General features: G+C 38.7%; 1 long non-coding RNA gene across 2 annotated transcripts in view; it reads left to right on the forward strand.

The window, feature by feature from the left end:
- Positions 1-4164: 4164 nt before the first annotated feature.
- The window catches only part of LOC141982304 (uncharacterized), a 149277-nt gene continuing 131657 nt past the window's right edge, over positions 4165-21784 (forward strand). Inside the window, exon 1 of one of the 2 annotated variants that reach the window (XR_012638017.1) lies at positions 4165-4489. This is a non-coding gene — a long non-coding RNA (uncharacterized LOC141982304). The remainder of the gene's footprint in view (positions 4490-21784) is intronic. The other variant, XR_012638016.1, reaches the window with a different exon arrangement.

A 21784-nucleotide genomic window follows, 5' to 3' on the forward strand; every position in this document is an offset into this window, starting at 1 on the left:
TTCAGAGTAGCAGCCGTGTTAGTCTGTATTCACAAAAAGAAAAGGAGTACTTGTGGCACCTTAGAGACTAACAAATTTATTTGAGCATAAGCTTTCGTGAGCTACAGCTCACTTCATTGGATGCATTCAGTGGAAAATACAGTGGGGAGATTTATATACATAGAGAACATGAAACAGTGGGTGTTACCATACACACTGTAACGAGAGTGATCAGGTAAGGTGAGCTATTACCAGCAGGAGAGCGGGGGGAGGGGGGAACCTTTTGTAGTGATAATCAAGGTGGGCCATTTCCAGCAGTTGACAAGAATATCTGAGGAACAGTGAGGGGTGGGGGTGGGGGAAAATAAATATGGGGAAATAGTTTTACCTAGCCTAAGTTAATTGTATCCACCCCCCACCATTGTTTCATGTTCTCTGTGTATATAAATCTCCCCACTGTATTTTCCACTGAATGCATCCGATGAAGTGAGCTGTAGCTCATGAAAGCTTATGCGCAAATAAATTTGTTAGTCTCTAAGGTGCCACAAGTACTCCTTTTCTTTTTGTAATATTTAAGCAGCTCACACGCTTTAATATATTTAGCCTCACAGCACCCCTCTGAGGTAGGGAAGTGCTAATGTCTCCATTGTACAGATGGGAATACGAAGCACACAGAGGTTAATGACTTGTCCAAGTTCACATAAGAAGTCTGTGATGGAACAACAATTTGAACCCAAGTCTGCTAAGACGTAGGATAATACCCTAACTACTCTGCAGTCATTAAACGGAGCTGAGAAAAGTTTAGCAGTTAGGATTTTATGGGGCAAACCTTACATTCCTGGCGCACCCTAAACTCCCATTGACTTGTCTTGGAACGTTGTGTTGCACAAGGAATGCTGAACTGGGCTCAGAGTGTGTAATCACACTTCTGAAGAGCTCAGTAAAAGCACTGGAGCTATGAGGAACTTATGAGTTTCTGCAATATATGCAAAAAGAGTCTCATGGCTGGAATTCTCTTTAATGGGCTCTGGATAGCAGCTCTAATAAAATCACACATGCTCCCAGTTTCCCAGAATGCAATGCCATGCTGTCTTTATGCAAGAGATCAAAAAGGGCTGTATTAAGGAAAAAATGCATTTGAAGCTGTTTGGGGAAATGGAGAAGCCAAATGTCGCTTCCTTCTGGTTATTAAAGATGGTAAAGAGATTAAGCATTGGGGAATGCCAAAATGAGTTCCAGTTGGAAAAGTGGTATATCCAACAACCTTTCAGTTTGTGGCCTGGGCTGTACAGGGTTTTTTCACTAATGTAGGGGGAGATAGTAAGGTAGGAGACAGATTGGAGAGAAAGAGGTGGGACCTGGGAAAGAACAGTGAAGGGGGAAGAGTTTTTCATTCTGAAAGGATGATATGGCGGAAGAGGGTGCTCCTTTTCCCTCTCACTTCCCCACCAAACCACTTCCCTGTGATTGAGCAGCATAACAATAACAAAACAATACCTATAATGGCTGATAAATTAAATAAGAAATCAAGGATGGCTGAACCAATTTGGACAAAATAAGAACTGCCCAAACATTCATTCAGTCTCTGATCTGAACCAACTTAAAAAAGTATTTGATCTGCTTAAATTCGCTCACAGCCAGTCCTGAACCGCATCACTGATGACCATCCTTCCTTTTCCCGCAAGTGACTCTCAGACTTGATTCAGCAACTGATCTCATTTCCCTTGCACTGATATCCCTGCTTCAGTCCCTAAACTCCACTGTGAGTTCTTTCCTCACTATATTTTTAAGATGGGGTCCAGCGTCTGTCATCTTTTGGATCCACTACACTGCTCATAGCAAATTTGTCAGCATGCTTGGGCTGCCCTGTTATTTTCACTCCAAACTCAGTGCAGAATACACTTTGGAGGGAAAGCCACCCTGTGGTAAATCTTAAATAACTATGTCATTGATCCTCCTCCCAACTAAGCAAGTTAATAGGCATGTGCATCACTAGTGAGATATGTGGATCTGTACTTTTTTTTCAGAGGCATTTCCTTTGGTATCTGCTAGCAAGACAGCAGTAGAGAGGTTGTCAGGAGTAAGGGTTGTCTCTCTCTCTCTCACACACACACATACACAAACACATACACACAGACACACTTTTGCTCCCAACTGATAGACATGGAGGAATGGCTTAAACATACATCTATTTCTCCCCTCTGACCTCCCAAGAAACTGGGCTCCGTTTTTTACATTATGAGGAGGCTCTAAACTCTGAAATATGGGAGGTTTTTCATTATGTCACAATGCTATCACAGCAATTAATATCTATATACATGTTGAAAGATGGACAACAATGCCAGAGATCACAACCTTGTGCTAGATCTCACAAGAGCAGAATTTCCCCTTCACAACATAGAAAAGAGATTTCCCTGACTAACCTCACAGACCGTTTGACATGGAAATAGTCACATCAGAGGTGCTCTTTATTAGCATAGCATAGCAAGGTGGTAAGTAGATGTTCAATTCTTCCCCTACGGCTTGAACCAAAGGCTGTTGAAATCTGTTGGAACCTTTCCATTTACTTTAGTGAGCTGTAGATCAGGTCCTTGAAATGCGCATCAAGCAAAGTTTTTCAAATATATTGTATTCTACCCTTTCAAACGTTTAACCAGTTCTGGAGTCTGCAGGTGGCTTAGAAACTTCAGCTAGTGTTACTGCAGTGTCTCCTTTGCTTTCAAAACCAATTCACTTTTTTTCCTCAGACCTGACTGTAACAAGAAATGGCAGTAGTTAGAACAGAGCCATACCAAAGGGAGTGTCTTCTGAAGCAAGGGAATAGATTGCCTTTATTTACGTTGAAAGCTTTCCACTCCTCCTATGTCTTGTCTTTTCAGTCTGAATAATTGCCTCCAAACTTCCTGAATTACTAGCAGATTACAAAATATCCAAAATTTAAAATATCCTAGTTTTCCTAGTTCTGAGCCCCTTCTGGAATTTTTAGCCAGTTTCAGCTGGGAACACAGTTAATAATACTTAAGACAGGCATCACTTTTTGTCCATAAATCTCAATGTGCTTTATAAAAGTTGTTTAAGCATTAGTGTCTCCATTTGCTAATGGGGAAACTGAGGCACAGAACCGTTACGTGACTTGCCCAAGGTCACCCAGCCACTCAGTATTAGAGCCTGAAATAAAATGCAGGTCTCCTCTCAGTCCATTGGTCCACGCTACCCCACACAAGTGTAGTGACTCATTTTTTCAAGTTGTGTTATCTAGACCTACCCAAAGAGCACATCACTGGGGAGAATTCCACAAGTACGGTTACAGAGAGGAGGAAAATAGGTCCCCAGAAGGTGCATGGACAGTTGAAACCTTACCAGTTCTTTCCCTTTCAAACTGAGCACATAATTAATCTAATGGCAGTCAGAGGCCACAATGCATATGTCCTTGTTCTGGGCAGGATGAACAAAAGAGGGTCCATGATTGGATGCCAAGAGCACTTCCCTGCACTAAAATGCATTTCTGCCATACAGCAGTCTAGCAGAAGTACTAGTTACCCCTGTAAAACCACGAAAAGAGAGACGGTAACAATGTGAACTCTTGGAAAGATTTGGAAATCAGTCATTTTATTTTTATCCCAACATTTTTAATAGTAAACTGTCCATTCTGGCTATAGCCAACCGTTACAGTAATTGATTGACTGAGAATCTAAAATGTTCTGTTTTAAATCTGGACTATAAAGGCATAAAAGTTTTTTTTCCTGCTTTTCAAAAAAGAAAAGGAGAGGCGACTGTGCAGTGTGAAAACCTCATCATTTCTTCTGTAGGAGAGTGTACTGCAGCTAGCTACAAACCTCATATTCACAAGGCAAACAAAGCATCATTTTTTAATGACTCTTCTGAATACATTTTTGCAGCAGCTTGCCTAGACCTGCTTGTCATAATGGTTTCTTCAAACGCTTTCTAAAGCCTGTGATGTTCAAGGCCCTAGCCTTCCCCCTCTCTTGCTTGTTTTTTATGTGTCACAGTTGTCAACTAAAATAGAGCACCTAGCCTTTGTTTCAAGATGGTACCTGATCAATATCATCAATCCGTCTCCCTCTCTCTCCCTCTCTCTCTCTCTCTCTCTCTCGCACTCTCTCTCTCTACAGCTGTATCCATTTCCTCCTGGCAAAAAGGGACTTTATGAATAAATGATACTGAAATGCTGAGGGTTCAGATACTAAATAATGAATTTCACCACCAAAAACACAACAACTTCTCCAATCATAAAATACCGCTCCTTCCATATTGATTGTGCTTTGGCAACTAGATGCAGTGCCAGGCATCACTCTGCAAGGTGTTTAAAAAGAAAAACAGGTTTACCCAGGATTTATCATGTGTGGAAAAATGTAATATCTAAGTAGGCTGTCTGCTAATGTCTGGCATAATGTTTCTTCATAATGGTTAACCCTTTTGCAGGGAGTGGAATAATGCAAAAAGAGTGCCTCTCTCTCTAGATGGGAACTTTGCTTCATGGGACATTACAGTAAGTGTGTCATCTATTCTGTGCTGTTCTACGGGTACTAGCTTAAAATGATAATGCAAAACTCCTTTTATTTTCTTTTTAAAAACAGCTGTATACAGGGAATAGCGTATACTGCAGCAGGACTGGATCCTAGGTCAGAAAACCTGCAATTGCTGTTCATCCTAATATTGCTGGGTGCTGGGTTTGTGGCTTACTCACTGTTGCATGCAGTGGGTCAAGGTTTCGGAGCATTTGTTGTCTGCTCAAATGTGACTTGCTTTCCTATTTCCCTCATGAATGGTCTCTGCTGGCGCATTTCTGATGTGCAAAGAATGCCAGTATCTGCTATCTGAGAGATGGCTGGGGTCAGAGGGGGGTAGATTCATGGCATGTGATTGGCAAAACCTGCCTTCTATCAAGTTGGAGGCTAACTTTTTTGACTGAAATGTTCTATGTCTGCCTATAAATTTGCTTTACTGCCTATTAATGTCAGAGAAGTTTCATTTTTAATTAGGTGAAATGAGTAGACTTTGTTTTATGAGGAATGCTGCATGTCCCACCTACAAGTTATATATATATATAATATCCATAGTTCAGATTATCAGGGAATGAGGTCACTCAAGTGAAAAGTTGAAGTAAGCATTTTTAAAGCAATGTTAGTGTTTGGATCTATCTGGCAAAATTGCAATTAATTTTGAAGTTGCAGAAATATTTTAAAGTAGCCAAGTAAGAATGTAGGACAAATCATATTTGTTCTTCATTTTAAGGAAAGTATCCATCAATAAAAACTTGGTAGCTCTTATTTCTATGTCAGAGGTAATGCCTAATATTGAGATGCTTACCTGCTTATCCAAATGATGCATATATATTTTTATATCTCCATTTATTTATTTATTTCAACTTATTTTAAGGGAAAAAATCAGGCATTAATTTAGAGCTACTGATGCACTGAAATGGAGGATTATATTTGAGTTATTAGTTGCTTCAATCTCCTGCCCACAAATAATTGATGAGTTTCTATTAAAGATTGACAAGCTAGCAGACTGCAAAGCATTTTTACTAGAAAATGTACCATGGATAGCAAATATGCATTATACCTTTTATACAATTGCTATATATTAACAGTTTTAGAATTGAGCTTTTTGTTCCATATAGACTTATTGATTGGCATTTGGCTAGGAAGGCTAATTTCCATATTGTGTAAAAAAAAAAAAAAAAAGAAACAAACCCCCACACACATCACACCAAAAACCATCCCCAGTCATTTTTCATAATGTGTTCTCATTGACTATTCCATGTTTGAGGATTCTATTTATCTCCTTACATCTGGTTCGGGTTTGGACTAACTACCATACATTAAAAATATCAGAACTTGTTTACCCAACAATTAAAGTGACAAGTAATGTTATCCAATCACTTGGAGCAGGCTTATGAGTGCAGTAGTTTCTCATCAGCATTGCATCTATGGAAGCAGATAATTAAAACTCTCACAATGAAAACTGTGATTCTGCTCTTGTAGAAGGTTATACATTCTGAAAAAAAACAGCAACTAACAACAGTTAAGTGTGAAACAGACATTGTCATTCATAAAGAAAAAATATTAATCAGTAAAAAATAAAAGTTCCAAGTTTTATTAATCACATATTCCCCTATAATCCTATATACTTAGAAAGGTTTCTTACTAGTAATATCAAATCGTCTCCAACTTACTAATTTGCTGGAAACTTATTTACTTTGTTAGCTTAGCCATCTTGCTTCCTTGTGGCAGGTTGAAGAAATAATGTACTTACATTTCACTCCCTGTTTTCTGTTGTTTTCAATATACTTTTTTAGTACTGTCCTAATAGGCTATTGAGGTGAAACAGCATTTCAGTGGAAAGAGAAAGAGACAGAGCTCAGTATTTTTAGATTTCAAATGTTCTTGAAAAGCTTGATATTTTCCTAATCAATATACAGTAAGTGCATCTGTTCATTTCTTCTTAGTGTATGATTTCACCTTCAAAACTCTGCAGATAGGCAATAAATTAACTTAGAAACATACTTGATTAAATGTATCTGCAAGTAGCTTAATTTTACAGCTTTGTATTATTTACAGTATATTATAGTGAAATGTTAATAATTTCCATAATTTTCTGGTAGATGTATTATTTTAAAAACACTACAGTATAGTACATTTTGTATCCAGGCATTTCTTTCAATTTGTATGCTCTGAGGTAATCCTATCCAACAAACATTTTAATGTGCTAGCCGATGCATAGAAGGACAAGTTCAATGGCATATATCCTTTCAAACTAATAGATTGTCTACACAGAAATATCTATATATAACCCAAATCAAAAAGTTTCTGCATCTGAAAACTCCAGCCTCTAGATAAACAGATGTGTACATATTTTTGGCTCATGTATTAAACCTCACAACATGTTGTATACTAAGATTTTGTTTACCCATATGGATTCAATATTTGTTACCGTCAATTATTGGAAAACAAAATTAAAATGGCTCAGTTACATACTACTTACATAACAAATAAAAACATAAGCTCAAGGATTTTAGAAACATAGAAAGTATATTATAAAAAAACAACAGAATACCAACACTAGGGAATATCTTTGTTATGTACAGTTTTACTGGCTACATATCTTAGCTTCATTTTGTATTTATGAATATATTTTCAGTAGAAGGATAAATAGGTGAAAATAGTTCACTACCATATGATTTGTTTTATCCTTAGGCATCGCCTGGGGTTACTGATACAGCCCTGGCTCTCAGTACCGAAAAGTGAAATGTGCAACAATGAAAATTTTATTAAAACGTATGTTAACCCATTACAGTATGTTCATTTTCAATTCTTTGTAAGAAAGCATGATGTATCATTTTGTGTGTGTCATTCTTTTTTTAAAAAAAGAGATGAGTCAAGTAGAGGAGCAAATTTAATGGGGGAATTTTATGGGAAACATTATACAAATGGCAGCGTGTGCAATTCCTATTATTAAAATAATTTGTCATTGTATGAAAAAAATGGTATAAATTTCAAGAAAGAGTCTACTTTAGTTATCTGCCCTTTTTTAATGACAGCGGCTTTTGTGCAGTACAGACAGACATGATTTCAGGCAAAGCCCATTTCAGACCAGAATTTCTGAGAGCCCTATTAATGTTTCATGCTAATCAAGGAGAGTGGGAAATAGAGCTGACAGGTGCTTTCTACTCTGCTTATTCCTGTCTTACTACATTACACATTACTAGCTAAAAAAGGGCCTATATGGTTCCTTTCCAGTGCATGTAGTGACAAGGGCAGGAATAAAATGGTTCTCGTCTTAAGTTTACAGTTGTTTTCCTTACTGGCTCAACTGATGACATCCGTGGTTATATGGGTGCAATGATTATTAATAAAACTATTTTACTTCAAACTATGTCCTCACCAGGACACTGACATTTTTGACCACCACACTCCAAGAGCAGTGACAGCTGCACATTTCAAGAGGCAAGGTAAAGTCCAGTTGGGATGCTTGTTTTAACAGTACGTACTGTTTATCTTTCATAAACAACAGAGAAAAAGACGTAAATCACTCTGAGATTTTTTTTTTTTAGATTAAGGGGGAAGTACTGTGAAAAACAAAAATAAAGTCTTCATGAGAGAGAGAGAGCAGAGTGTGTGTATGTTTTCTCAGTTAAAGAGTGCACCAACTTCTGAGAACAAAATGGCTGCTGAGCCCTGTAGACAGATTGCTTTTTGAAATGTTACAGGTCCAGTAGACATAGAAACAAAATGTACCAGTTTCATAGCTACATACCACTAAGCTGCTGAAGAGTTGCTTTGTGATGGTAGCCATGGAAAAGAGGGTTGAATCCTTCACTGTAATTCATTGGTTATGCCTTGGGTGCTGCAGCAAATCAAATTAATTAAAGTCACCCTAGTTGTACACAGCTTATACAGCAGCTATTTGTCATATTTAAATTGTAGTAAAAGTTTAAAATAAAAATAAAAAAGTTGTTGTTTTAATAACTCAGAATAAAATTTGAAAACTTCTGCATCTCTTAAGCCTTGTCTCTAGGAGAAAGTTACACTGGTTTAACTAAACTGATTTTAAATCAATCTTGCTAAACTGGTGCAAACCCCTAATGTAGATACACTTAAACTGATTTAACTCTCACTTAATTTGGTTTAGCTTGTTGGTAAATTACCAAATTAAGATAACCCAAATAAAACATGATTTAAACTAGTTTAAGTGCATCTACATTAAGGGTTTGCACCAGTTTAGCTGGATTGATTTAATTTTCTATCATATAATAATAAGACCTAGCTCTTATCTGGAACTTTGCATCAAAAGTTCTCAAAGTGCTGTACGAAAGAGGCAAGTGTTACTATCCTCATTTTACAGATGGGGAAGCTAAGGCCTAAATTTATTAACAGGACTTAAACTGTAAGATTAAAATAGTTTCCCCAATATAACTGGTGGAACTAAGGCTAATTTTGTGTAAAACGAAAAGTGAGGATGCCACCAATTTTTCATCAAATAACTCATATTTTTTAGCTTTGTTTTTTTTTTTAAAATTACATTGATCTGTCTGCATGTAGAATGATAATCTATATTGACACATGCTACAGAGTGTGAAACCCTGCTCCCTCTACTCATGTGAATTGTCCCATTGGCTTAAAAGGGATTTCTTGTATGAGTAAGGTGAGAAGGATGTGGCTTAAAAGACCAGAAGCTTTGTAGCCATATTGTCATTTATGTTGTACTAAACATTCTATATTTTAAAATCATTCCTTATTATGCCTACTTTTTGCACGATCTTTTTTTAAAATGCATTTAGAGATGCTATGAAATGTTACCTTCAGCTTTGTGTACTGTGAAGCTGCCATTTTCTGACAGCATCTATGCACATGGTACCTGTAGGTGGCATATGGTGCCTTTGGGAGAGGATAAAGTATTATTATATTGCACTTTCATATAGCAAGAGTTAGGTCACAAAAATCCCCCAATCAGAAGCACAAGCCACAGAGCTATATACTGTACTACAAAGACACAAAAACTATTAATTGTAACTGCAAATGAGAACTGCATCAGAGTTGGTTGCAAAAAAATTTCCATAAGGCCACTTTCTTTTCTACACATCCATACAGGGCAGTTGCAATTCCACAAGATTCAACTCAGGAGCTTCCCTTTGTATTCCTGCATCATGCAGAGGTGGGAAGAGGGTTTGCCACATTCACTCATGGATTTCACTCTCCAAACGCCCTGGGCACTCTCAGATTACTATTTCCCCTGTGGGCCCCTCCCCGCCCCAAACACCTTACTGCACTTGGGCAGCACAAGTTTTGCAAGAGCTGTGCTGTCAGGAGCTCCCTTGACCTGCAGCTGCCCTAGAGCTTGCCCTGGAGGGTGGCTCCATGGGACAGAGGGCCAAGCTTGTTTAGTATATTGTTTGGGTTTGGCCCACAAATTTGAGGGAAAGAGAATCCATCAGAGCTGGCATAATGCACCCTCCCCATTATATAACTCCCCTACCCAGTTCATCTATTTTGGGCTTCCCTCCACTTGTGGAAGCAGAGGGTATCATGGGGCCCACAGACCCTACTCTCTAGAGAATGCTTATTATAATACACCATGAAAAAGTATATGCCGAGTGTGGAAATCAACAGAAACTATGTGTATTATAGATTAGCTTGTTTTAGTGTTGCAGGTACTCCAGAAGGTGGTTAACATGATCAAACAGCTTTTTCATAGTTCCCATGCCCTCTTTCTTTCCCTCAATGGAAAACAGTCTGAAGGAAGGGCCCCTTTATCTAGTGAACAGATCGAAACTCCAGAACTCACAGATGATTCCACTGCTGTAAATTATTTTTTCCTTTATTTATCTAGTGGTGCTGAGAATCAAACTGTATTCTCTTTAAAGCACTGACCCACTGTTTTAGAACTAAACATTAGAAAAAAATCTGATTCACCCTAACATATCATCTCTTAAAAATGTGTAAGGATGAAGCAGTAATTATGAAAAGTAATTCTATCTTTATTTGTATGTTTTTGGCATGCTCAGAATTTAGCTTTGTAAGACTTCATTCAAATCTTGGTGTCCATGCTAAGATAATAAATAAATATCCACATTTATTCTTTCTTTCTTTCTTTCTTTCTTTCTCAGCCAAGAAAGCAAGAAAGCAAGAAAGAAAAAGTGTGTGCGTGTGTTTTGGGAGGTATTTGTTTTCTTAGCATGGACACCGAGACTTGAATGAACTCTTACAAAGTTCAACCCAGAGTATGCCAAAAAACATAGAACTAAAGATATAACTACTTTTCATTTAGAGACTTCAGGTCAGATCCCGTAAGGTGTTGTGTAACAACTAGGATCTGATAAGTGCTCTCAACTTCCATCTAGAAGTAACAGTTATTGCTTCCATCACAACAAAATGAAGTGTAAGTTTCATAAAATTTTACCAATAGAAGGAATGTTGCCATCAAGTGTGCTAACTCCGTATTCTGCAGTTCACAATTATGAAAACTGGACATCATATTCCAAAACTAAATAGCTGCAAGCCTCATATTTTAGATTAGATCAAATCATGGACTCAGTGCACAACCTGAAGGTCAGATTCTGATTTCAGTTATACCAGTGTAAATCTGGAGCGATACCATTGATTTGAGTGTATGTACTCCAGTTTTACATCAATGAATCTGAGAGAAGAATCTGTGCTTGGGGAAATAGGTTGTGCATAGAAGGGTTCCCTCTGGGTTGGAGGGGAAGGCATAAGTCTGGGGAATGCTGAGACAGCCATTCCACAGTCACTACTTCAGCCACAGAATTGTGTTCCAAGTTGCACTGTAGGGAGAGATCCCTTGTGCAGGATGCCTGTCATTTGACACCCAACCCACAGCAGAACGGTACCATTTCTACTACATTCTTTGTCCATTATTATAATTTATTTTTGTACTTCAGTACTGCCTAGAGGCCTCATTCAAGATTGGAGGCCCATTGTCTTAAGTGCTATACATACACATATTAAGACATAGTGTCTACCTGAAGAGCTTGTGATCTAAACAGACAAAGGGTAAGATGGAAAACAGAGATACAGAGAGGTGAAGCAACTTGATCAGTGTCAGGGCTGGAAATAAAACACCAGTCTTCTGAGTCCCATTCTTCTGCCTTATATACAATAGCACATGGCCATAAAGAAACAGGCTAGTGTCATATTAAACCAAGCAAGAAGCTAAGGAATTCTATCTATGGCAGTGAGCTCTGAGTAACACTTTAAATTTAAATTAACAGGACCAAACTCTCCTCTCATTTATACCAATGAAGCTCTATTGACTTCAATGGAGCTAGCTTTACTGTAACGGAGAGAAGAATTTGGCCCAGCATCTGTAATAAATCATTAATGAGCATGTAGTAAGATAAGTTTTAATGATTAATTAACAACGTATTTTTTGGCAAAAAGTATTCTTAACATGCCCTAATGTATCAAGTGATAATTACAATATTAAAAGCCCACTGATTAAAGCAATTAATTTTATGCTTAATTTATTTACTAATTAAGCTTTAATATATGTATAGTTAAGTAATTGCTAATGAGTATTTTACATTGGCTAAACAGGACTGGCATTAATTACATGGGAAACACTATAAAATGATTCGTCCACTGATTATATGAAAAATTCAGCCTTCTTTGTTGTTTTTAAAGTGCATTACTTGCGCCTACATTTTTTTCTATTCTTTGATCAGGATATTGATTACAAATGAAGTTTTCTAGACAGCATTAAAGGACAATTTTTTCAAATGATATAACGCAATATGGTCTCTAATATTTGCAGCCATGTTTGCATAAAAGCAACAGTCCTCATGCCTTTTTAGCTAAATTCTGCAGTTCTTACTCAGTTTATATTCAGATCATACAGCGGCAAAACTCCCGCTGATGTCAATGGGAGTTGGCCTGAGAAAGGACCTCAGTTTTCGGTTCTTCATTTGTAGCTGGCACTTTTGGCTACCCAGTGGGGCTGTGTTGTAATATCATATTCCTTCTCTTCGTTCAAATATCTCTTTCAGATGGGCAATAATGTTTTGATGAGTGTGCCAGGGATGGATATTTCATTAGTAAATGAGATGTAGAGTCCTTGAATTACAGAAGGTTTTATTGATACTGGTCTTGGCCTTGAGCGTCTTACCTCCTTATATGGGCAAAACTCCAGTTAATGGGAGTTTTGCCAGAGTGGGGCACAAAGGATTAGGACCACCTTTTTCAGCATACGTGGCTCACATAGGCCTAAATCCGGAAGTCCTTATTCAGGAAAACTCCTACTGATTTTTGATAGTTTGCCTGAATAATGACTGAGCTCCCTGACATTCCTGCCTCTGGCATGGAGTATGTCAAGGTGAAGAACACAAGAATTGCAACCCTCTAATGTGCACCCTGCTCAAGGTTCCAGGACATGCACAGTCCCTCCTTTTCTAGCCCTTTCACAACCTCTTTGGGTCTCATATTACTCTAAAGGGGAAGGAGTAAGTGGAGCCATAATCCAGTCCCCACCCCAGTTCTTCTGAGCAGGCGTGGTGCACCACTGGGAATAGGTTGCGTTATTCTATTACACTGTACATCTTAGGGTTTGTTCTGGCCTCCCTTGTTCTCTCTTCATATTCATATGGAATATAATCATGGAATATTTATGAAGAATCTGAGCAGCTCCCAAATACCTAAAAACAAAAATAGCAATAACATACTGCAAATCATTTGTGAGAGGAAGCTCCGTACTGTAAGGAGGGTTATGTGCAAGTTTATTCCTCCCTCCTCCTCCTCCAAACCATTAAAGAGCAAGTGAGCAAGCTGCCTCATGTATTGCCTTTTGCAGATACTGCTGACACCTGTGGGGGTTCCAGGACTAGCTAGCCAGTCCAAACTTTTTGGAGACTAGGAGTAAGGAGATAAAGTGAGATCTGAGTGGGAAGGTCTCTCTCCTATTTTACGTTATTGTTTGGTCACCAGTCCCAAGTTTGGGTGTATCCCCAGGGCATCCCAGGGTTTTCTAGGGTTGAAACCTCAGGACCTACCCCCTTAACTTTCCCCACACCTGTGGCTGTATCCTCTGACCTCTCTACTTTCTATCTCTAGTGTGTCTGTATGGAATTAAATGAATGCACTGAGGTAGCCTAATTAAATGGGGGAGGGGTCATCGGGGGTCTGGGATGCATGTAAACTGGCCAAAATGCACTCCTCCTGTGCATTGGGAAAATGGGAGATGGGCTGGTCTTGATGAAGAACAAGCTCTTCATGAACTGTCTGTGCTCTATGTAGAAAGCTGCCACTAGATCCAGCACTGAGAGTAATGGCAAATGAACACAAGGGATCAAACCTCAAACACAGTGTATAACCCTGTCCTTTACGGATTGTATCTATTTCTGACTGATACCTGAGAGGTCTGACTTTTCGTTGTATGTTAGTAACAATTCTGTAGCTTGTCATGCCAATAAAGTCTCATTGAATTGAATTGTGAGGCTCCACACTACCTTTCTCAGGACCGGATATAATAGATATAATCTAGTGAGTCTGTAAGTATGGACTTTAGGATTTGGTCCACACAGTGATATAAGTTATAGTATAAATAAATGACTCCATAGCATAATAAGCCATTACTTATATATACTTAAAAGGTACCTATGAACTTATATCACACAATATTCCCCTAGGAAACATGGATTTAAAGACTGGCATAATAAATTATAAAGAAGTGAGTTAAAGATGAACAGATGAAAATTTGTTACTCTTTGTAGGGGTCTAAGGCCATGTCTGTATAGGGTGCTAACCCTCCCGTTTTGGCCGGAAGTCTACTGGAATTGGCATCAATCTCCCAGTGACTATTGAAAGCAATCCGGGAGATTTTAATAGGTACAGTACAATTAATGACATTATGTCATGTTGGAAGAAAAACTCCCAGAATAGCTTCAATCAGAGTTGGTAACCCTATGTCTACACTTACCAGTAGATCAGCACTGCTGCAATGGATGCAGCGGGTGTTGATTTAGCCCATCTAGTGAAGACCCGCAAAATCGAAGGCAGAAAGCTCTCTGGTCGACTCTGGTACTCCACCTCTTCAAAAAGAGTATGGTAAGTCGATGGGAGAGTGTCTCCCATCGACGCACCATGGTTTAGACACTGCGGTAAGTCAACCTTAGCTATGTCGACTCCAGTTATGTTATTCATAACTTAGGTCGACTTACTGCAGTAGTGTAGACAAGGCCTAAGAGTGAGACAAAGTACATAGTTGTTATTTTAACATGCAGTTAGCCAAATATCCTCACAAAGGAATTGATCCAATGATAAGCTGAATGGCTTCAACTCCTATTGAAGTTAGCAGGTATTGTGGGCACTCAGCACTGCCAAAGATTGAAGCTTGAGATACTGAATAATGTAAGGAGACCTCTTAGAACAAGAGATGGGTCCAGATCAGCATTTCAGATATGAAGAATCCTGATTTTTGGAGTGTTTGAAATCCAGATGTAGATCCAGATCTGAATTTTGTAGCTTGAACCCATGTCTACTTAGAATAATGGGATATGGAATTACTATTATTTTATTGCTCTTTCTGAACACTAAAGGCCCAATCCCACAAAGGCCTGGTGAGCTCCCTCAACTACCATTGACTACTAAAGGAGTCTGGCCTGATTAAAGTCTAAAAAGACTGCAGGGTTGAATCTTAGCTGAAAGACCACATTTTCCCCAGCGTAACAGAAGGAAATGAATGTAGTCCAGACTGACCCTTCTTGTGGTAAAACCTGTTGAAGGATGGTAAGAGGAGGGAAATTCCATAAGGAAAATTTCTCCCTAATTGTTCCATCCAGGACAGAGGCCTCTTCCGTCCCTGCATAATGGGCTGAGGGTTCAGTTCACAAAGCTGGAGCATATGAGCGATCTGTGTGGATTCTGGGAATGAATGAGCTATGCTCCTAATCCTCCCCTCAAGAGCGTGCAAAGACTCTAAATTAGTGCCTAAACTCACCCCTTTCTGGGGTTTGGCTTGATTTGTAACTCAAAAAAAAAATAACACAGCATGCTGCAAAAACCTCAGCCTGACCTTCCTCCGTGAGCTTGGTTGCCCCTTGCTCCCTAATTTCCTCTTCCCAGAGAGCCACTCCCACCCCCAGGGGAATTGACAAGCTCCACGTACCTCAATGAGTCTGTGGAACTTCTGCAGCTTCCTACAGGGTTTTTACATCTGCTAACAGGATGGGGGAACATCAGAGACCCACTACAAGGAAAACCCCCAAGAAATCCCATGCTGAGGCTCTTTGTCTCAATCTTCTCATCCCATTTCTAGACAGCATGGCTCCCGTGGTGGTTCCACACTTCAGAGCGCCTCAGTGGAACAGGTCAGACAGCCCTCAGGTAGTGTGTTACCTTTTCCAGATAAGCTTTGCTGGATTTGCAGTGGTATAAATGACGGGATTTAAAAAAAAAAACACTCAGATTAGAGAACACAGAAGCAGTGACTAGTATGTACAGTAAATGTTGCTCTCATGGACATCTTTTTAAAAAATTGAATTTTCATAGCAGACCATTTAAAACACACAATGCTCAAACTGAAACTGGGTGCTTACGAGACAAATTATACCGAACAAAATATGTTAAAATATTGGGCCAAATCTTGAAGTCCCTACTTAATTTTTTCACTCAGACAAGCCTCCTTTTGACTTCAGAGTGAGATTTTCCTCAGTAAGGCGTGAGTAAGCGCTAAGTAAGGACTATAGGATTTGGAGCATAGAAAACTGAAGGTTAAGCCACAGGCACCTTGGAAAGGCTGTTGAGCCCATCAGGCCCAAAGAGCTTCTGGTTCTTTCTTCCTGCTGCCCCACCGGGAGAACTAAGTGCAATGTTGCTGGCAACATTTTGCTCTCTGACCTGCACAGCCTATTATGCAGTTGTGCATTCTCAGTGATAGTGGGAGTCCTGTGCATAGGATGAATTGCAGTGTGACTAAAGGGCCAAACTTTGGTGGCCAAGTATGCATAGACATATACCAACAAACCTGCAGGATGGAAGTTTCCTCCCTGATTCTGGATACCAACTCAAAACCCATAGAGAAGCTATTCTTCCAGTGACTTCCACAACAGAAGTCACATAGTAGCTTTGTATTCTAGAGTGGGTTCTAGGGTTCAGAAAGTAATTCACACATTTGTGCCCACTGACCCCACAACAGGAACTACTCACCAGTCATGTACAGAACTAATAGGAATGACCAATGTAGGGACAGGCTGTTGACATTCAGAACATGGGCATATAATAACGCTGCTTTATCTGGGTATGTGTGTGCTTGTTTCGGAGACCGTTATTCAGAGAGACAATATCTAGCCAAAGAAATCTGCAGTGTGGGTAGGAAATAAAGTTTGTTTGAATTATTTTCTTCATATTCACAACTGATCTTTCGTGGTACAAAAGATCATCTTTATTATTATTCCCCTTTTTGCTATGTGTTCTGCAAACATACAGCACCAAATTTCCATTGACTTCAATGGGGCCAGGACTTCAGCCATACTGTGAGAAAGTCCTTGTCCAAAAGAGCTTACAATTGAAATAGGAAAGGCAAACAAATGGGGTACAAGGGGAAATAGAGGCACAGGACAGTGAAGTGACTTGCTAAAGTCAGTGGCAGAGCCAGAAATAAAACCCAGGGCCTCTGACTCCCAGTCCAGTGCCCTCTCCACTAGGACACACTGCATTCTAAAATTACTTCTATGAACTCTGAGCCCAAGAAAATCAACCCTAGTGGTAACTGCATTGCCTTCAAGTAAGTTATGGCTCACCAGGGATGAAACTGGCCTTAGCATGTTTGTTATTTAACTGTGCTATAAATGCTTTAAAATATGTTGCCCCCAAAGTATCAGAACGACTGCATGTTGGTATTGGAAGTCACCACTAATGCTCAGATAGCAATATTATTTAATTTATTTCCTGAAAAGAGACGTTTGTTGATATGGTACTGTCAACTCTTTTAGTTTGTCTCATCCTAAAGATACTCAGGGAGCATGGGTCAGTCGTTCAGTTTATAATCCAAATAGATATGTCTTTCCTAAACAGCTCTATTGTCTTTCTGCCTTCTATTTTGGTAACTAAGTAGCATCATAAATATTGGATTATGAAAGCCAGGGATCTTGAAGACCAGAAGCTACACTTAACATGTTATTTCCACATCATTTTTTTCGCCCTCCTCTAGTTTTAACTGTGGCTGTCAGTAGTTCATAAGGGGATGTTTTAATGTTTAAGTTTTCACCGATTTAATAATTTTATTTATTAGCTGCTAATGGATGGATTTAAAGGCTTTATGTTCACACCCAGCATTTTTATTGTCAGGCTGATTTAAATACATTAGCTAAACAGCCCCTTGTTTACTTCTTATATAAAAAGGCAACATTGTAAGCAACCAAATATTTTATTTATATTGACTGATTTACCAGTCATTATTGGCTTCAGAAAGGGTCAGCGCCAGCCCTATTTTCCCAAAGGCAAGACAGGCGTTCTCTCTTTCAGCAGAGGCAGAATTTTTTTCTTCCCTGCCAATTTCCCCACTGATCTTGTGCAGTAAAGTGTGCTTGTCAAGGAAAATGTCAACCAAGTTTAAAAAGAATAGTCTGAGTAAAACTAAAAAGTAAATTATTTAAGTAGAGTTGTAGTTGAAACTTGAAAGAATTCTGTTTGGTGGTTTTCTTTACATCATTCTGCCAATGGAGGAAGAACTCTGGATTTCTAACTAGTGAGACTCTGTCATAAGTAGGGCTGACAGTTCACATTGAAAATTCTGTTTTCTTCTTTCCCAGGAAAGCAAGTCAAAGTTAAACCAACAAACTATTGTTGGCAAGTACCTTACCTTTGTTTTCTGCTCTTTTATAAAATTGGCCATTTGGGTTTTTTAGGTTGCTTGTAAATGGGTTTCTAGAATTTAGGACTTCAGTTTAAGCACTTTGTACTATGTCATTTTAAAAACAGTAGGTGTCCTTTACAGAATTGCTGGGTTTGAAGCAAGTAGGATTCTGAGCCAAATGCTTACAGACAATGATAAATAGAGGGAAAAAAACACTGTAGTTTATTGATCAGTAAATGTAGCCTTCAGAAACCTAAATAACCTCCCCCACAAATACTTAGGTATGAGCTGACCCAAGATGATTATATGAACACTCCACTGCTCTGTTGGGTCTATGGCCTTGCAACACACTGAATTTCATGGCATTTGCTTACTGACATTCTTACATGCACGATTTCACTGAAATTCATTAGAAATCCAGACTCTTGCAAATTAGAGTTATAATGTATCAAAAGATTACTAATTTACTGTATCACAATTTATTATAGCGTTCTGTGTATGCAGAGCTACATGTCCATACATCTTTTTCTACATATCTATATATACATAACCCCTATTCTCCTACTAATTGACTTATCAGTATATACTACAGGATATGCATGACCAGTTCATTAAGGTTAATTTGTTCAAAAATATTAGAAGCATTAATTTCTGGCTCATAGCTAATGGCTGCTCCAAGCCAGTGTCTTGTTTCATCATTAGTGTCAGCTAGATTATAATTCACACCCAACTGTTTTTACACTATCTAATAGAATCAATTGATGCAATGGTTGACAAGATGCTGTTTTGCATTTTGTCATCTCACTAATGCACATGGCTTAAAGGCATTGGCATCCATAATGTGGGCCAGTTTTCGTACAAGGCACGGAATAGGCTGAAGCTGCAAGGGCCATTTTCATAAAATATTAATGAAATTGAAAAATACACTGGGGTTGAAGGCTTGTCTGCTAAATGTAAGGTAAAATCTATTCTGTTCTGCTTTCTGATGACTGTAATTAGCAGCCCTAATTAAAAATTCAAACCTTGTGTATATTTGAAAGCATGAATCTTAGCTCTCATAGTGTTTATTTCCTTTACAAAGTATTTTATTTTACTACACTAATTGAACAGGATCCTTCCTAGTCTGACAGCCACAGCTGGCTGGAGCCAGTTTATTTATCCAGTCTCTCTAGACTACTTCCTTTTGTAAGCAATAAAACATCTTTAAAAACATGTATATGCTCTCTATGAGCCATTAACTCTGTGTCATCCAGTGCAAGTCTGGCCAGCCACACATGCATTGTTGTTTCCTTCACTTAAAAGTGACCTCTTTGAAAAGGCAGCTTTTTTTTTTTCTTTCAGATCATCAATATTTAATATGGATTTACTTACATTAAATGACCACCTTTCTTAAGAAGAATTAGCCCAATTCTGACATTATTTATGAACAGCATATGCCGTGCAACAAAATGGAAAGGCTCATCCGTGAACACCCATTAGTTCTGGTAGAAAAATCTACTTTTTATCATCACTTTGTGGAGTTATTCTGAAATTTGTGGTCCAGACGCTGGAGCCTCGCTAGGGAATGCGTGACGGCAACCCAAGTCCAAATTGATTATAATCACATTGCTTTGTGAAAGCCAAAGCACGGTATAAGATACAGGCCACCAGAGTATAATACAACAATTGTACTGTGAATGGGTTAAGTTTTACTGCTGTATTTCCTATTTTCATTGTTGCCACAAGAAAGGATATGCACTATATCATTTACTGTTTTCCTTTCCATCTTTGTGCAAGAAGACATTGGAATTTGAATAGCCAGTTTAATCTCCAAAAACTAGGGCTACTCCAGCCTAGCTTTTCCTCCAATACCCTCCATTTTTTGATTGGGTGATCCTTCTACCTCTTCATCACAGGTTGCTCAGGCCATAATGAGTGGGGAGAAGGTGAACGGAAAATAAACAGAATTAGAAAACATTTTGAAGCAACATAGCGTGGTAATTGCTTTCATGGTTTGCACGAAAAATTTAAATTCTGATGACACGTCCTGCTTGTGACAAAGGGTTTGATCTTGCAATTCTTGCTCAGAACTGACTTCAGTGAGAGTTTTGCCAGAATAAAGAGGTCGGGATCAGGTTCAAAGATTGTACAAAGAACATGAAATGGTGAAAATTTAAGATATCCTCATTGCAATCCCAACATTGTAATCCTGTGATCCTCCATAGATATTAAGATTGAAGCTCTAAAATCCACATGCCAGGCCATGAAGTTTGGCACCAATTTATAATGAAGGAGTATCATTGCTCATTAACCCAAGTGTTTTAAAATAAGTGAAACATTGCTATAGGATATGCCATAATAATAAATAAACAGCAATAGTCTTAGAGAAGTTTTACTAGTGTCTGATCCTACACTGGGCAGAGAATCCTCTTACTACATCCTTACCTTGACTTCAATGCCTTGTAGGTGGTATATGCATTATGTGGGAGGGATTTTAAAGTGCACTAACATGTTGCGCATTAATTGGTCTGTGTAGACCCTGCTGGAGTGTACTAAAAGTTCCCAAGTATGCTTTAATATAGAACTATTTGAAACAGCACTACTTGGAGGTAAATTACAGTAAACTGAATTAAAGTCACTTTAAATCTGAATCAGAATATCTGCACAGGGCTTAATGCAGTTTACCTAATCCACTTTAAATTCATACCTTTAGTTAATTCAGATCAACGTTCTTGAGTGTCCCTGTGTAGACAAGCCCTCAGATCAATTCACATAATTTTTTTGTTCACCCCAGTTCCCTCTCTCCTGTCTGTGTCTGTACCATGTCTAATTTAGATAAGAGCCATACCTAATGCTTGGCATTTATATTAAGATTTTCCATTCATAGATGTCAAAGCACTTTACAAAGGAGGATAAGTACCATTAGCCCCATTATACAGATGGAGAAACTAAGGTTCAAAGAAATTGAGTGGCCAAGATTGCAAAGAATAACCACAACAGAAAAAGACTCGCCATGTCTATGTAAAGCATGGTAGTAATAATCATAATTGGAGATGATTAGAGGGCAGGAAGAGTGAACTCTTCCCTATATCTGGTTAATACCCTAGACAGCTTTCCCCCAACAAGGGAAGTTCTATCCCTTTCAGGGCCACGCTCCTGATGTACACCAGGCATGAGAACAAACTAAACCTCTTACCCCCCACCTCAGTCGTATACACTTCTCAGTGCTCAGGAAATGACAGCACCTTTCAAAGACCCAGTCATTCAATGTGTCAGTCAACGATGTACACCCAGAACTCCATAATAGAAACTAATTTATACTTTACCAAAAAGTAAAGTCGTGGTAAACAGCAAGCAAAAATTAAACATGGTGGGGAAAATTCTGCTCCTAATTCCTGGAGTAAGGGAGAGCAGTCTTCTTCTTTCATATGGCGATAGTGGAAAAATGAAAGCAATGGCGTGACTACTGTTGGATCTTAAGGTCTCTTATCCAGTCCAA

Source organism: Natator depressus, chromosome 1 (genome assembly GCF_965152275.1).
Source record: "Natator depressus isolate rNatDep1 chromosome 1, rNatDep2.hap1, whole genome shotgun sequence".
NCBI classification, from domain to species: domain Eukaryota; kingdom Metazoa; phylum Chordata; order Testudines; family Cheloniidae; genus Natator; species Natator depressus.